This window comes from Macaca nemestrina, chromosome 9 (assembly GCF_043159975.1).
Source record: "Macaca nemestrina isolate mMacNem1 chromosome 9, mMacNem.hap1, whole genome shotgun sequence".
Lineage (NCBI taxonomy): Eukaryota > Metazoa > Chordata > Mammalia > Primates > Cercopithecidae > Macaca > Macaca nemestrina.
Genome location: NC_092133.1, coordinates 93,859,460 through 93,877,168, shown reverse-complemented (window position 1 = coordinate 93,877,168; position 17,709 = coordinate 93,859,460). Strand labels below are relative to the sequence as shown.

The following is a 17,709-nucleotide window of genomic DNA, read 5'->3' as shown; positions in this document are numbered from 1 at the left end:
GAATGGCGTGAACCCGGGAGGCAGAGCTTGCAGTGAGCCAAGATTGTGCCACTGCACCCCACCCTGGGGGACAGAGCGAGACTCCATCTCAAAAAAAAAAAAAAAAAAAGGATTTAATCAAGGAGAGTATTGAGCAGGCTATGATTTGGAGGTAAAGGATAAATATTTTTAACTAGGAAACATAATTAGGAGTCATCATTCCAATCACATCTAATTCACAGAATGGTTTACTGCTCTATGAACAAAACGTTTTAAAAAACATGAAATGCCTTAGAATGTTGTGCTGTATTGATATAAATCAACTCTCAGTAGACAAAGATTAAATCAGTTAACTATGTCTTTTTAAAACTCCATAAGATTTCATGTGACCGTGACATTTTTCTTCCTCTTCTATTAGGTGTGAACTCTACTATGAGTTTATAAAGGTGTTTTGGGAGAAACAGAATGCCATCTTTGCCAAAAATGACTGAGTAAGGATTTATAGAGGAGGATTTGTATAACTTAAGTCAATAAAGTCCCCAAAAGGAGTAACTGGAACATCTGGAGTCAATAATGTCATAGGACTACTTTCCCCTGCTCAACTTCTTTTCTTTTGCTTCCTGGCAGATTATGCAGTCATTAACTCTAGAAGTTATATTTGGTTTGAGAATTAAAATATATGTGGAGATGCAGCTGCAAATATCAGCTTACGGTCAGAATGAGATCAACTATACAGAGAATTTCAGAGATGGAAGTTAGAAATCAAATCATTTTATGTGTATTTTATCAACAAAATAAATAGACCCATTGTTGGAAACAGTAACATTTTAAAAGTCAATATTTCAATAAAACAAGCATAGATCTTCTATAAAAAATGATCTGGACTTGAAAAGTCAATATCACGTATTAACCTGATTTGTCTCAATGCAGATCCAATTTTTGAAATACAAAGGAGCATTTTACCTAATCTCACCAAGTACATTAAATTGAGTTGAGGAGCCAAAATCAGAAATTTTGAAAAAGAATGAGCTCTTCACTTCCTTCCCTTTTGAATATTGTATCATTTTCTAACCAGTTGCTCAAGCCAGAAGCCCAATAGTCATTCTCGACTTGTTTCCTTATCATGAGTTTTTCTAAATATAAAACATAAAAATGAAGAGTTGGGGTTCTTTTTTCATTTTCTTTTAATGTAATTTTGCTTGTTGGATTAGTAGAATGCAGTCAAGAAGGGTAGACATTTTTGCTTTTTTTGTTTCCTATCTGCCCGATGCCTGAAATGATAACCAGTATGTCGGAGGTGCAAAAAAATTTGTTGAAATATTCGTAGGTGACATCCCTGAGCAGCAAAAGATGAAATACAATCAGTCTATATTTATCATGATATGAAAAAATGGACAAAAGTTTTTCACCTTGGGTAAGTTACTTAATTTTTTCAAATCAACGTTTTTGCAAAGTAGAGGTTAATAAGAGTACCGATAACACAAGATGAAGATACATATCATTGGTGCTCAAATCCTCTCCTCACTCTTTCCTCTTTCTTCTAATGTGTCCTCATTAAGCAATAGAATGCAAGAATGTTGGCACAACCAGGAGAAAATAGCAGTTCTCATGGCAGCATAACCGAAGTAAAATGGTAATACTGGCTCACTGGGAGTAACCAGAGACAAAGTGAGCTGGAATTGGGATGAATGAAAGACTCAGAATAGTGTGAGTGTCAGACAACAGGGTTCAGTCCGGAATCATTCCTTGAAAATAGTTATTGCACTTGGCAGACCCTCCAGGGTATTATCTTATCCAAACAGATTTGCTATACCCCAGTAAGGGAGCTAAGATGTGTGGGAGGAATTCACATGCCTCAGTTTATCTTTATCTTTTTTGATCTGAAGTTCCATCAAAGATTGATCAGTTGAAATTGCCACTAACACTGAACCATAAAGTTGCTGCTTAGTAACAGAAATAGGCAAAGTTTGAGAACAGTATCAACTCTGCAGCCTGCAATGACTGCCACCAAAACCTATAATATGATTGAAACTCCATTACTAAGATACAGGACTGTCAACTCAATATGACCACCATGTGCTGGGAACTGGGATCTCTAGGGATATGATGCATAGAAAAGAAGGAAAGCATGAGAGCAAACAAAAGAAAAACAAAATGTATACCTGTAAAATCATAAAATATCAGTCTCTCCAAATTTCAACCCTGGAGTCACATTGTCAAATGCTCATAAAATCAGATGTTTTCATTCTAATCATGTCTGTTATTATTTGTTACCATTTAAATATCCATTCCAAGAGCAGAAGAGATTGTTTATATATTAACTGCTTTGGATATTTACTTATTAACAGGTCTTTTAAAACTTCCATTCCGACAAAGATTTTCTGCATAATGAGGTTATCAGAAGGACATAAATATTCCAGAGTTTTTATTCACTTCAGCAGTTAAGGTTCTTCTAACTTGAATTAATTCTCTTATTTCAAATAATAGACCATAAACTCTGATTAATGAATAAATATCAATGTTGTTTTATTAAAAGTGTTATTAATTCTGATGAAAGTGTGCAGTCACCGTGTTCATGATTAAAATTCATAAAACCTTGTGGTCACCTATTATTTATTTCATGAAAGGTACTTGTGAGGATGCATTACGTTGAATTGACTTTTATGTCTACTCACAGTCCAGAGACTGGAATGGGAATACCATGAGTACAGTCTTTAATAAATTTAGAATATGTTCTGGTTTGGGGGGCAAATGATGTGTCAATGCTATAACTTTGAAACAAACTTTACTTTCTGTTTGATTATGGTTCGACCACTTAGAAAATATATTCTTTTGGATTTTCATCAAATTCTTACATAGTAGAAGCTTAAAATGAATTGTTATATTAAATTGGTATACCTCAATTTATTTCTAGCAAACTTGTACCTTTTAGGACAGTTTTACTTCATAACAGTTTACAGAATTATTGCAGAGATATAATGGGATTTTTCATAAATACCCACACTCAGTTTTCTCTATTATTAACAGCTTATATTAGAATGGTACATTTGTCATGATTAACGGACCAATATTGGCACATCATTATTAGCAGAAGTCCATACTTCATTCAGATTCATTCAGTTTTTCCCTACTGTCTGTTTTCAGTTCTGAGATCCCATTCAGAATGCCACATTACATTTGTCTTGTCTCTTTAGGTTTCTTTTGACTGTGACAATTTCTCAGACTTTTCCTATTTTGGATGACCTTGACATTTCTGAGGATTACTAATGAAGTATTTTGCAGCACATCCTCAGTTTGCATTTTTAATACCCTTTTCATGATTAGACTGAAGTTATGGGTTTGGGGGAATAAGACTACAGAGATAAAGTACCATTCTTATCACATTAAGGGAACATACTACAAACGTGATTTATCACTGTTCATGTCAGCCTTAATCTCCTGGTCTGAAGTAGTGTTCGCAAGTTTTCTCCACTTTAAAATTAGTCTTTTCTTCTCTCTTTTAGTACTGTCATATTTGGGAAAAAGCCATTGTGCACAATCCACATATGAAGAGTGGAGAGTTCTGCTCCACTCTCTTAAAGGCAGGGGATCTACACAAATTATTTATCACTCTTCTGCACTGGAGATTCATTTATTCCCCCAATTTTAAAATGTATTCGATGATTTATTTATATCAATAAAGATTTGGGGATATTTATTTTATTATTTGGGTTATAATCCAATACTACTGTATTAGTCCATTTGTTCTAGCTTTGACCATTGAGAGGCCTTTCAGTTGGATCCTGTATCTATTTGACACATTCCCATCGCTGTGATGTTTTCCCTTCTTTTGAGCACTTTCCATTTTTTAGCACCACAAGATGCTCTAGGCTTAGCTTTTGCATTACCTGCCTGAATCCCAGGAGAAGCCAGTTATACAGGGATACTTGGTTACTTTTTTTAAGAATTACATTAGAAAACAAGATCCAGGTGCTAGGTGTACTCTTTGCTACTGTAATGTCATTGATTCTGCACCCTCTTATTGACGTAGCAAGGAATTACATGTGTGTATACTAACCTGTATACATACACATATCTTACATTATATCCATATGTGACTATCTATGTCTGCATTAAACTAAATATGAGTTCATCCTGATATTTCCACTCTAATCCATTACCCATGGAGCATTCTAGCTTTCTCCCATTGCTCATCTATAACCTTCAACTACAATTCTGAGAAACATGTTTTTTAAATCATCAACCATTCATTCATTTAGTTTTAAAATTTCAGCATGCACATGTGTATTAGGTTCTCTAGAGTAACAGAACCAATAGGATATGCTGTCTGCAGGCTGGAGAACCAGAAATGCTGGTGGTGTAATTTTAGACTGCATTTGTAGGACTGAGAACTAGGGGAGCCAACAGTGTAGCTCCCAGTCCAAGACCAAAGGCCCGAGAACCACAAAGGTGGGTGGGGAGGTAGGAGAGAATTCATGTAAGTCCTGGAGTCCAAAGGCCTAAAAACCTGGAACTCTCATGCTCACAGGCAGGAGAAGAGATGGATATTCCAACTCCAGAGGAAGGGAGAGCAACTCACTCTTCTTCTGTTTTTTTGTTCTATCTGGACCCTCCAGAGATTGGATAATGCCTGCCCAAGTTGGTAAAGGCAAATCTTTTCTCAGTCTACTAATTCAAGTGATAATCTCTTCTAGAAGCACTTTCACAGACTTACCCAGAGATAATGTTTTAATAGCTATCTAGGTATCCTTTAACACAGTCGACTTGACACCTAAAGTTAACCATCACAGTATGTATAACAGTTTCAGAATTATTAACATGAAACCCTCTGGAGAACAACTTCATCAATTAGATTACAGTGCTTATGTACAGTTCCTTTTGGTCTTAGTTTTACATAATTCACTCTTTTTTCCAGAATTACTTAGGTCAGGACAGTATTCCCATACTGCTTTCAGTGAGGTTGTTTCTGATATTTGCAATCAATTTAGATTATTCTGTCACATTCCACATTCCATTCATTGTATGGCTACACCGCAGTTTATTGATCTGTTCATTACTTTAAAAGACATTGCGGCTACTTTCAGTTGCTATAAATATGTGTGCATAGGCTATTGTGTGGACAAAAGTTTTCATCTGATTTTGGTAAATATCTAGGAATGTGATTTCTAAAACATGTGGTAAGACTATGTTTAGCATTATAAGAAACTGCCAAACTGTCTTTCACAGTGGTAGTGCCATTTAGCATTCTCATGAGCAACAAATGGGAGTTCCTGTTGCTCCACATATTAGACAGAAATTGGCAGCCAGACACGGTGGCTCATGCCTGTAATCCGAACACTTTGGGAGGCCGAGGCACATGGATCACCTGAGGTCAGGAGTTCAAGACCAGCCTGGCCAACATAGTGAAACCCCGTCTCTACTAAAAATGCAAAAAATTAGCTGGGCATGGTGGTGGACACCTGTAATCCCAGCTACTCAGGAGGCTAAGGCAGGAGAATCACTTGAACCTGGGAGACAGAGGTTGCAATGAGCCAAGATCGCACCATTGCACTCCAGCCTGGGCAACAAGAGCAAGACTCCATCTGAAAAAAAAAAAAAAAAAAAAAAAAAAAAAAAGAATTAGCATTGTCAGGTTTTTATTTTTTGATGTTTTCTTCTAGTCTGGTGTGGTTCTTAGCCATTTGTCATTGCTGTTTTTATTGCAACATTTCACTGCATTGCATTTCAATTTTGTAATAAGGGGTCATGTGACTTCTAGGTATTAGAGTAAATTGCCTCTAAGAATTGTCAATTATTTAGTTAAGAAAATACACAAATAAACTCCCATAGAATACAAATAAGGTTTTTTTTTCACTTCTGTTAATTCTGGTATCAAATACATGAAATCGAAATAGGAATTTTATCAAAAAAGGCCTTAGAGATTAAAAAGCACTAAACATAGAAATGTTTCTGAAATTACTAGCAAATATAATAAGAGGAAAAAATATTTTAAAGACTCTGCAATCTTTTTTTTTTCAAATTACACAAATATTTTTATTTATTTATTTATTTATTTATTTATTTATTTATTTATTTTCTGAGATAGAGTCTCACTCTTGTCACCCAGGCTGGAGTGCAGTGGTGCAATCTTGGCTCACTGCAACCTTGTTCTCCCGGGTTCAAGCAATTCTCCTGCCTTAGCCTCCCAGGTAGCTAGGATTACAGGTGCCCACTACCATGGCTGGCTAATTTTTGTATTTTTAGTAGAGATGGGGTTTCAACACGTTCCCCAGGCTGGTCTCAAATTCCTGACCTCAGGTGATCTGCCCGCCTTGGCCTCCCAAAGTGCTGGGATTACAGGCATGAGCCACCATGCCTGGCCAGTATCTTTGTTTTAATAAAGATATAATTTTGATGGAATTTTAGATTGGTAAAAGATAACTTTGCCCACCCATTTTGAACTGTCATTATAAAACTGTCCCACAGCTGACAAACACAACACAGGCTTTAACTGCACTGGTCCACTTACGTGCGGATTTTCTTCTGCCTCTGCTATTCTTGAAACAGCAAGACCAACCCTTCCTCCTTTTCCTCCTCCTCAGCCTACTCAACCCAAAGATGATTTATGATGATTTACTTCCATTTAATGAATAGTAAATACATTTTCTCTTTCTTATGATTTCCTTAATAACATTTTCATTTTTCTAGCTTATTTTATTGCAAGAATGCAATATAAAATTTATATAAAATACAAAGTATGTGTTAACAAACTGTTTATTTTATTGGTAAGACTGGTCAACAGTAAGCTATTAGTAGTTAAGTTTTGAAGGAGTCAAAATTTATATTTTTCTTTTTTTTTTTTCCTTTAAAAGAGTGAATTTTATGTTATTTTTATGTTACGTCAGTTATATCTCAATGAAGTTTTTTTATTATTATTATACTTTAAGTTCTGGGGTACATGTGCATAACGTGCAGGTTTGTTACATATGTATATTTGTGCCATGTTGGTGTGCTGCACCCATCAACTCGTCAGCACCCATCAACTCGTCATTTACATCAGGTATAACTCCCAATGCAATCCCTCCCCCCTCCCCCCTCCCCATGATAGGCCCCGGTGTGTGATGTTCTCCTTCCCGAGTCCAAGTGATCTCATTGTTCAGTTCCCACCTATGAGTGAGAACATGCGGTGTTTGGTTTTCTGTTCTTGCGATAGTTTGCTGAGAATGATGGTTTCCAGCTGCATCCATGTCCCTACAAAGGACACAAGCTCATCCTTTTTTATGGCTGCATAGTATTCCATGGTGTATATGTGCCACATTTTCTTAATCCAGTCTGTCACTGATGGACATTTGGGTTGATTCCAAGTCTTTGCTATTGTGAATAGTGCCGCAATAAGATTTTTCAATGTGTAGGGTGTTGGTGGCTCTAACCCGCATGTTGTTTAAAGATCAACTATATATCATATTAAATGGTGTCATTTTAAATGAGCTGAAGTGTTTGTTAATTGTTATCTGGGTGACTCTGATAAACCCCAATTCATTAATTATCTTTATAATAATTCGGTTATGTGTCTATTGAAGAAAGAACTGCAATTTTTTTTTTTTTTTTTGAGACAGAGTCTTGCTCTGTGGCCTAGGCTGGAGTGCAGTGGTAGGATCTCGGCTCACTACAACCTCCACCTGCTAGGTTCAAGTGATTCTCCTGCCTCAGTCTCCCAAGTAGCTGGGACTACAGGCATATGCCACCACGCCCAGCTAGTTTTTTTTTTTTTTTTTTTTTTTTGAGGCGGAGTCTCGCTCTGTCGCCCAGGCGGGAGTGCAGTGGCGCGATCTCGGCTCACTGCAAGCTCCGCCTCCCGGGTTCCCGCCATTCTCCTGCCTCAGCCTCCCGAGTAGCTGGGACTACAGGCGCCGCCACCACGCCCGGCTAATTTTTTTGTATTTTTAGTGGAGACGGGGTTTCATTGTGTTAGCCAGGATGGTCTCGATCTCCTGACCTCGTGATCCGCCCGCCTCGGCCTCCCAAAGTGCTGGGATTACAGGCTTGAGCCACCGCGCCCAGCCTAGTTTTTTGTATTTTTAGTAGAAACAGGGTTTCACCATGTTAGCCAGGATGGTCTGGATCTCCTGACCTCGTGATCCGTCCACTTCTGCCTCCCAAAGTGATGGGATTACAGGCGTGAGCCACCACACCCGGCCTGTGAATTTTCTTTTTAAGAAATGTTTCCTTCTATCTTTGCAGCCATGTTATAATATATTAGTATGTGAACAAGCATCTACAGCTGCCAACTTCATACCATTCCTTCACAAGATCCCTTTTAGTTTACCATAGGCAGTAACCTCAGAAACAATTAGGGAAGTATGTTTCTTTGAGCTGGATAATTAAATGCCAAGAAAACTCACCATTCAACATCAACATACAAATATATAATTCACTCAACATCTTGTTGTTTGAAGGAGCCAGTGTTCATACATAAGATGGAGTGAATTCCTAACAACATTTGGCATGAGCTGTGGACTTGGTCTCACCATAATAGCATTACATTCATGGTCAGAATGACAGCTAAATGGATTGACAGAGTTTGTCTGTAATGGGCCAGATTCATGACTAGAGCATAATGAATCAGAATGTTATAACCTCTGGTCACATACACGCTGGCCTGTTGCTCCTTACAGGCTATATCAGGGGATATGGAGTAAATTTCTGTTGTCAGATCTAATGGTGAAAGATTCTGGGTTCTAACTTACTGGGAAAGCAAAGTAGAATTTCCATTCCAATAATCTGGATCAAAACATTTCCTGATTGCTGTGGTCAGGAATTTATTCTATCACTTAATTAAACCCAAAGCATTGCAAATCATGTCAGTAAGCAAAAGAGAGACTGCCTCCTCAACCTTGAAGCCAGTTCTTGAGACAAGTATCTTATAAAGTTAGTCAACTTCTAGGATATATATTAAAGGAGGTTTTCTCTAGGGCTTTTTTTTTTAATTGGTTAAACAAGGATTAAAGCAAATGGCAAACAAAGACACAGTTAAGAGTTACAAGATAAATTAAAATGCAAGCTCAAATTCACACAAAGGAATGAGAAGCAGAATTCTCACCACAGAAGTTCCCCAACACAATGAAATAAAAATCTGAAATCTGGGAAAAGGATTAACAATGTAATTCATATTATTTGAACTTTTTCTTCAGCTTTGAAAGTTAATTGTAAGTTTTCTGAGTTAAGGGCTCTTGAATAGTGAAAAGAACTAATATTCATTGACTTGTTTTTCCACTTTTTAGTATATTCATTTCATTTACATCAATATATGCAAGCTTTAGCAAAGCCCAAAGTGACTGAAAATAGAGCTACAATTAAATGGCCTTTGTTGATGGCTATGCATCACACTTCTGTGTATCCAAAATCAACATTTGTTCAAGGTATTAAATTATCCTTGTCATCCACTATGTTTTACAAAGTTCCACAGGGAGAATCATAACTAAGCTAATGTTTGCAAGGATTTGTAGGTGTCTACTGTTAATATGCATGGAACAAATAGTTTTACTGCCCTGCACTCTTCATTTTCTCCTTGGAGTTTTGAAGACATGATGATATGCCTCAAGAGAGTAGCTGTTTCCTGATGACATGTATTTATTAAGGAAATGCACATAAACTTCACGGGGAGGTAGGCAGCACATTTTTAAGGATTTGAACGGATTTGAACACATTCCATAATGATTGCTTTCTGAAGCAGACAGCAATGTGTACTCTGTATTTTAAAACACTGAAACTAACATTTGAATATGTTAAGGTCAATTTGCAACAGTTTCACTAGGAAGAGATCATTCAAGAGGCATGACAAAAAAATGGCTACATAGTTGAAAAGTGAACATGAGGGTTTTAGCATCCTGCAAGTTGCTCTGTAACACACATTCTGGAAAAATACTGTAGCTAAGTAGAGAGAGAGAGGAGGGGAGAGAGAGTGAGTTAAAACCACTTAGTAATTAGATTTCAGGTTATGATAGGAAGACGGCTATATATGTGTGAAAACTGCAAATATGTTTTCAGTTTTCAAATATGATTTGAAAATATGATTTCAGCTTTGATCAATAAATCCAGGGCATTTTAAAGCTATTTAGAGCAATTAATAGTTGATGGCATTGGGGGACAATTTTACAACTAATGACATAAAATATACAAAGTATTTATTAAGCCTTTCTATCTACTAGAATTTACTTGTTAACTCAATTTTGTAGTAATTAAAACATCATAAGCATCTCAAAATTGTTTCAAAGTTTTCAAAGCTGTGCATTCCACTCCAAAGCCCATAATACCATTGTAGGTGTTCTGTCCAGAAGGGAAAATTAATATGGAGGAATAAAACATAGGGAGGAGATACTTTTGCATATCATTTTAATTTAACTATGTTCATATAATGCTTGTATATGTGCCAACAAATAGTAAGTTTGAGATCTATAGAACCCTTCAGTCTTATGGAACCCTTCAGTCTTATGATGGAACATATCATCCCATTTTTTAAGGAAAAAGAGCTACTTTCTGGCTAATTACTTACATTAGCCCATCAGAAGATGAAAGTATCTATACAGTTTTTATTCAATTATTTTATCTGCCATTGGGCAATGTTTTTCAAGAAATATTTCAAAATTTTACTTGGAAAATATCACTTGTTTTAGGAAAAAACAAAGTATGAATAAATATTTAAATATGAAAATTGTAATTTTCATTGTATGTCTAAAAAGCAGAAACAACTGATAAGGCCCCAGTTATAGCCTTTGTGTAAGACCTTTTCCCTTTCTTCACTATGACTTGGGAAAGTAGAGACAAATCTGTCTAGTTCAGTAGTGTTCCTAAGAAATGGAGTGATGGCTGTTCTTTTACGTTGCCCTGTAAATCAGAGGTTTCACTTATGTACTGGCCATAGAACTGGTGTGTACATAACAACCATTAACTAGGCCACATTCACTCAAAGAAAACATGTTTTTAATTTGGTATTTTGCAGTATATATGGTCCCAAAGAATACATACAATAATTGACTTTCCACATCAGTGATTCTAGAATCATGAAAACACACATGCATAGAGACATAAAGAAAAGAAATAACAGTAAAGCTCCATCTTTAAGCCAAGTGAAACATGTTGGCTTCTTGCAGTCTAAACTTTTCTGACATTGCTTTAAAAGAATCCAGATTCCAATATAATTGTATGTGCAAAAGTTAGAAAGCATACACTATCAATTCACTGCAGCACTAAAGATGCATTCTCTTTTATAAAAGGTCACTATATATTTGTTTTCTGAAGGACAACTTTTTCATCTCACAAGGAAAAGGAGGTAATGTGCTGTATCCCAAGCACTTACCACAGTGACTGGAAAACAGGGAATGGATAAGCTTTTGTTGAATGAATAAATACATGACTAAGATGTCTATGTGATGTCAATGCATTTTTACCTCCCGTTAGCAATTTTAGCATGGGCTTTGTGGTGTTATTTAATAGGCCACATTTAAAGTCATAATATATTGAGTTTTTGAATTGTTATTGATGCTACTTAATGTTCAAAATGGCAAAGGAAAGTACATGTGAAATAGAGTTTCTCAATCTGAAAATCACAGTTCCATTATTTTTTTTTCTTTTAACTCATCTGTATTTGTTACAACTTTAAGCAGAATGTGACTCAAGCACTACATTTTCATCCACAAGACTGGGTCTGAGTTATTTTTGAACAGCTTTATGATATGCTTAGGTAGGCTTATAACTTTGCTCTTCCAAACAATACTTTTCTTTGGAAAACAAGCCCTGTGGAGAGTTCCTTCCATCAAGTTGCTTCAGTTTAACCTATCTCTAGAGGACTAGTACATGCAGAATTGGCAACTACAGGGGATAAAAAGTTCAAAAAGTAGATCCTACAAGATGTAACAAATACTTTTCTAAACATCAAGGTATAGCTCAGGAACACTTCGATAACAAGATTTGGTCTACTTAGGAATCCGGCTTGATAGCCAAACACTTTAGACCACAAAGTTAACATCATGTTACATACATCTTACAACACACGTTACCCCAATCTGTTAAAATAAACCAATGTGAAACTAAAGGGCATTACTAGCTCTGCTTTAGTGCCTAAGGCATCACAGCATCACTTAGAAGTAGACAGAAATCTTATCTTCCCCTTAAAATAGTTGTTGTCATGCCATACAGACTTTTTAATATTAACAAAAATAAAGGAAAACATCCTTGAAAATATATTATCAGAGGAATTATAGGGTGTTGAACAGGTAAGTAATCCCTCAGCCGGAGGTTAATCTACTTCTTCCATGTGTGATGTGTCGTCATCTCATTCGAGGGGCGGCATTTCTTCAGTTACAGCTGCACTGGTGTCATCAGCAGTAGGTCATCTTCACCAATACCCAGACCAAGTTTGATCATCCCATAGATCCTGTTAGCATGTGTCTGATGATCTTCCAGACCGAAGCCAGAAGACAGGAGCATAGTTTCATAAAGCAAGATGACCAGATCCTTCACAGACTTGTCATTCTTAATCAGACTCTGCCTTTTGCCTTAAGGTCTCAATAATGGAATGGTCAGGGTTTATCTCCAGGTGTTTCTCTGCTGCCATGTAACCCATTGTTGAGTTGTCTCTTAGGGCTTGAGTTTTCATGATTCTCTCCATGTTTGCTGTCCAGCCATATGTGCTTGTGACAATACAGCATGGAGACAACACCAATCAGTTTGACACAACCACCTTTTCAACTTTTTTCTCCAATATGTCTTTCATGATTTTTCAGAGGTTCTCAAACTTTGTTTTTTTTCCTCTTCCTGTTTCTTTTTCTTTCTTCATCTTTGGCATCCTGGTGCTGCTGTATTGTGGACCCTGTGCAGTCTCTTAGCCAAGATGCCTGAGGAAACCCAGACCCAAGACCAACCGATGGAGGAGGAGGTGGTTGAGATGTTCGCCTTTCAGGCAGAAATTGCCCAGTTGATGTCACTGATCATCAATACTTTCTACTCGAACAAAGAGATCTTTCTGAGATAGTTCATTTCAAATTCATCAGATGCATTGGACAAACTCTGGTATGAAAGCTTGACGGATCCCAATAAATTAGACTCTGGGAAAGAGCTGCATATTAACCCTGTACCAAACAAACAAGATTGAACTCTCACTATTGTGGATACTGGAATTGGAATGACCAAGGCTGACTTGATCAATAACCTTGGTACTGTCACCAAGTCTGGGACCAAAGCGTTCATGGAAACTTTGCAGGCTGGTGCAGATATCTCTATGATTGTCCAGTTCTGTGTTGGTTTTTATTTTGCTTATTTGGTTGCTGAGAAAGTAACTGTGATCACCAAACATAATGATGATGAGCAGTATGCCTGGGAGTCCTCAGCAGTGTGAATGATCATTCACAGTGAGGACAGACAAGGGTGAACCTATGGGTTGTGGAACAAAGGTTATCCTACACCAGAAGGAAGACCAAACTGAGTACTTGGAGGAATGAAGAATAAAGGAGATTGTGAAGAAACATTCTCAGTTTAGTGGATATCCCATTACTCTTTTTGTGGAGAAGGAATGTGATAAAGAAGTCAGCGATGATGAGGCTGAAGAAAAGGAACACAAAGAAGAAGAAATAGAAAAAGAAGAGAAAGAGTCTGAAGACAAACCTGAAATTGAAGATGTTGGTTCTGATGAGGAAGAAGAAGAAAAGAAGGATGGTGACAAGAAGAAGAAGAGGAAGATTAAGGAAAAGTACATGGATCAAGAACTCAACAAAACAAAGACCATCTGGACCAGAAATCCCAATGATATTACTAATGAGGAGTACGGAGAATTCTACAAGAGCTTGACCAATGACTGGGAAGATCACTTGGCAGTGAAGCGTCTTTCAGTTGAAGGACAGTTGGAATTCAGAGTCCTTCTATTTGTCCCACAACGTGCTCCTTTTGGCCTGTTTGAAAACAGAAAGAAAAAGAACAACATCAAATTGTATGTTTTCATCATGGATAACTGTGAGGAGCTAATCCCTGAATATCTGAACTTCATTAGAAGGGTGGTAGACTTGGAGGATCTCCCTCCAAATATTTCCCATGAGATGTTGCAACAAAGCAAAATTTTGAAAGTTATCAGGAAGAATTTGGTCAAAAAAATGCTTGTAACTCTTTGCTGAACTGGCATAAGATAAAGAGAACTACAAGAAGTTCTATGAGCAGTTCTCTAAAAACATAAAGCTTGGAATACATGAAGACTCTCAAAATCAGAAGAAGCTTTCAGAGCTATTAAGTTACTACACATCTGCCTCTGGTGATGAGATGGGTTCTCTCAAGGACTGCTGCACCAGAATGAAGGAAAACCAGAAACATATCTATTATATCACAGGTGAGACCAAGGACCAGGTAGCTAACTCAGCCTTTGTGGAAAGTCTTCGGAAACATGGCTTAGAAGTGATCTATATGATCGAGCCCATTGGTGAATACTGTGTCCAACAGCTGAAGGAATTTGAGGGGAAAACTTTAGTGTCAGTCACCAAAGAGGGCTTGGAAGTTCCATTATTTTAAACATTTTTCTTTTTTATGAAGCTAATATTCTAGAGGAAGAAGAGAGGTAAATGCTATATAGTAAATAAATAGGTAAATGTTAAATATAGCTTTGAATAGTCTTCAATGAACAGAAAGGGGGAAATTTTAGTATGGAATAAGACGGATCTGGCTAAAGGGAGACATGTTGAGACCCCTGGAAGAGTCAGCCGTGGCACTGCCTGGGGTGGCTGCTTTGGGTGGAGAGGGCTTCAGGGAGAACAGTCAGTAGGAAGGACCTGCTGGGGTGGCTGTGGTGTGGATACCAAGGGGTCAAGTGCTGCTGTCAAGTCAGAGAGGCGGCAGATCTAGTCGAGCTGGTGAACAACGGTAAGGAGTTTCATTGCACATAATTCAAAGAGCAGAGAGATGAACTTAGTTCCTTTGGAGACAGCGCTCTTTATGAACCTGGTGAATGAAGAGGCTGCTATAGAAGAGGTATATTATTCCTGGTATTAGGATTAAAGATAATTTTTATTTTTTCCATTGTATTGAGTTCTGTATTTTATAAATATTCTTATAATAATATGTTACATTTTAGTAAAAAGAAAAATCCTAAAAAATGAGTCCCCATAAATAAAAAATAGAACAGAATAGCTAATGATGTAGGAGGAAAACTAGATGAAAATGATAGCCAGGAAAACAGAGAATTTTAGTATGAAAAAAGTCAGTCGACTGTCAAATACCACTGAGAAGTCAAATAAAATAAACATACAACATTGTCCATCAGCCTTGAAAATGTGTTGAGAGTGGCCTGCACCTATTGTATTAGTCTGCTTAGGGCTGCCGTAAGAAAATACTGCAGACTAGGTGCCTTAAACAACAGAAATGTATTTCCTTACAGCTCTGGAAGTTGGAAGTCTGAGGTCGGGGTAGGGTTGGTTTCTTCTGAAGCCTCTCCCCTTGGCTTGCAGACAGCTGTCTTCTTGCTGGGGACTCACAGGACATTTTCTCTGTGCTGGTGTATTCGTAGTATCTGTGTTTCTGCATCTCCTCTTCTTACAAGGACATTAGTCAGATTGAACTAGGGTCCACCCTAATAGCCTCATTTTAACTTAATGTTCTCCTTCCAGACCCCATCTCCATAAACAGTCACACTCTGAGATACTGGGGGTTAGGGAGTTCAGCATATGAATTTTATGGGAGCACAATTCAGTCCATAACAGCACATAATTGATTCCAGTTATTCACAGATTCTGTACTGATGAATTTGCCTACTTGCGAAACTTTATTTGTAACCCCAAAACTAATACCCACTGTGCTTTAGGAACCATTTGCAGATGTGTACACCAGGAAAAATGGGACCTGTCCATGCTTGTGCTACCATCTGAGTCAAACAAGACGATGCTCTGCTTTCATATTCGAGCTCGCAGACTCTAAACAAGTGCCCTTTTGAAAGTCTGTGCAGAGCCATGCTATCGCATTTTTGTGCTTCCTGTAGGTAATTTTACTGTTTGAAATGGTAGTGCTGAGGTGTTACCCCATGTTTCTAAGCACAAGAAGGTTGTGATGGGCTTTATGGAGAACATTCATGTACTATATAAGCTTCATTCAAACATGAGTTATACTGCTATGGGCCATGAGTTCAAAGTTAATGAATAAACAATGTATACTGGTGTATGTATTTTTTTTGGAGACAGGGTCTCACTCTGTCACCCAGGCTAGAATGCAGCGGTATGATCGCAGCTCACTGCAGCCTTGAAACTCCTGGGCTCAAGTAATCCTCCTGCCTCAGCCTCCTAAGTAGCTGGGACTATAGGTGCACACCACCTCACACCATGCTAATTTTTTCATGTTAATTTTTTGTAGAGACAGGGTCTATGTTGCCCAGGCGTAAATTATGCATCTTTAACAGAAACACACAAAACCCCAAGATTACATATTGATCAGTTGGTATAATGTGAGCAGAGCCTTGCAGGAAACTAACTCACCCTCTATCTTCCTAGGAGCAGTGATTCAGTATTCACTAATTCCTCATCTGTGGTGACTTTATAGTGCCAAGATTGTGCCACTGTACTCCAGCCTGGATGGCAATAGCAAAATTCTGTCCAGAAAAAAATAAAATAAAAAATTAGGTGGGCATGGTGGTGCAAGCCTGTAATCCCAGCTACTCGAGAGGCTGAGGCAGGAGAATCATTTGAACTTGAGAGGTGGAGGTTGCAATGGGCCAAGATTGCACCACTGCACTCCAGCCTGGGCAACAAGAGAGAAACACAGTCTCAAAAAAAAAAAAAAAAAAAAAAAAAGAACCTTTTATAAGGGTACAATCCTTGCCTTCAAACCCTGTACACTTCACTGCTCTTAGAGGGTTTTTGCATGAGCGGCTAACTGAATGTAAGCCTTTCTTCAAAGCACTAAAAATGAAGGTGAGAACATTAAACTGATATATTTCACACATAAGCTAAAAAGTTAGCACTAAACAACTTTCCTATCTCTGTTTCTTTTTGTTTACCCTTATCAGTTTATCAGATGCCTACTAGCTGGCTGCTTTTATTTAAATGTGTCTCTGTTTATGTCAAGTTTTCCTCAATTAAATTATAAGTTTCTTCAGGATAAGATCCATGTGTCGGGTTTTATCTCCATTCCTCATGGAGCCTAGCACAACAACTCATCCTTGGAAAACGTGGACCCCATGAAAAGCAGATGTTGAATTCCCTGAAGTTGAAAAGGCCCCCATCAAGCCCACAAGCCTGCACTCCCCAACTATTTATAGTAAAAAGATGGTGAGCATAGAATGGGCTTTTTCATCATGCAGAAGTGTCTGTGAGGTCAGTGAATTTAGAGGTTACAAGTGGGCCAGGATGAAGAAGGCAGAAAGGGACAGAGCAAAGGAAGGTGATGCCAGGATGATGCCAAGTGAATAAGGATTTGATACATCCATGAACCCCTGACTCAGGAGGAGGGAGGAGAGTGTGGCCTGAAATTGAAAGCCTGTACAAAGCTGGAGGGACAATGTGGTGGAAAGACCAAGGGATTAAGAGAATGGAGGAGATAGAGGAATGGAGGAGGTTAGCCAGTAAATTCACAAATGACCCAGACACAGCAGAATGGACCTACTCATTCTTTTAGAATTAGACACAATCCAGTGAGAAATATACTTACAGGCTATACTAATAATGAGGAAGGTTCATACCACAGAATCCTAGAATCCTATGGATAAGAGGGACTTTAGACATAGAGCCC

The 17,709-nt window shown here is 37.7% G+C and overlaps 1 pseudogene; it reads left to right on the top strand.

The window, feature by feature from the left end:
- Positions 1 to 1,282: 1,282 nt before the first annotated feature.
- On the top strand, positions 1,283 to 15,048 carry LOC105499824 (heat shock protein HSP 90-alpha-like; annotated as a pseudogene).
- The last annotated feature ends 2,661 nt before the right edge of the window (positions 15,049 to 17,709 follow it).